Here is a 960-nt window from a genome sequence, read left to right as displayed (position 1 = left end):
TATCTATCTATCTATCTATCTATCTATCTATCTCTTCTCTGTCTGTCTGTCAATCTGTCTATCTATCTATCTATCTATCTATCTATCTATCTATCTCTCTATCTCTCTATCTCTGTCTGTCTGTCTGTCTATCTATCAACTAGCCATCCTGTTATTGTCCTGCTATCTATCTATCTATCTATCTATCTATCTATCTATCTATCTATCTGTCTGTCTGTCTGTCTGTCTGTCTGTCTGTCCGTCCTGTTATTGTCACGTCAAACTGGAGTAAATGTGTCTCTGGTCACTAAAAGTGCCTCCTCTGTTACTGTTAGAGCTTCTTGTGAGGTAAACCTGGTCACTTTAATAAAGGTGACACGAACACTAGAGAAGAGAAATTTATTACCACTCTTGTAATATAACTGAAATCTCTGTTCATCTGTCTAAATCGTTACACCTTTAGTTAACCTTGCAGCATGTTACCCATGTATCATGTGTATAAAAATGTTTACTCTACAGAGATGAAAGCGCTCCCTGCTCTTTGAAGTTAATTGGAAACTTGTTAGAGCATTAAAGGTGTTTTTTTCTGTTTTATTAGGTACCCAACAAGGTAAAAGGTTGAAAAGCTTTTCAACATAATCTACCAGTCCAAAAGTTTTGAGCTAAAGGCTTCTAAATAAATGCTTAAAAATAACATTACTATAACAATAACACAAATTTTATTTATGAATTGTACTTATTTACACTTTTTTAAATTTATTGCATATATATATGTGACCCTGGACCACAAAACCAGTCATAAGGGTCAATTTTTTTAAATTGAGATTTATACACCATCTCAAAGCTTAATAATACATATATAATAAATAAGCTTTCCATTGATGCATAGATTGTTAGGATAGGACAATATTTGGCCGAGATACAACTATTTGAAAATCTGGAATCTGAGGGTGCAAAAAAATCTAAATATTGAGAAAATCG

This window comes from Sinocyclocheilus rhinocerous, unplaced genomic scaffold (assembly GCF_001515625.1).
Source record: "Sinocyclocheilus rhinocerous isolate Xijiao unplaced genomic scaffold, SAMN03320098_v1.1 scaffold663, whole genome shotgun sequence".
In the NCBI taxonomy this organism is placed as follows: domain Eukaryota; kingdom Metazoa; phylum Chordata; class Actinopteri; order Cypriniformes; family Cyprinidae; genus Sinocyclocheilus; species Sinocyclocheilus rhinocerous.
Note: the sequence above shows the minus strand (reverse complement) of the source record.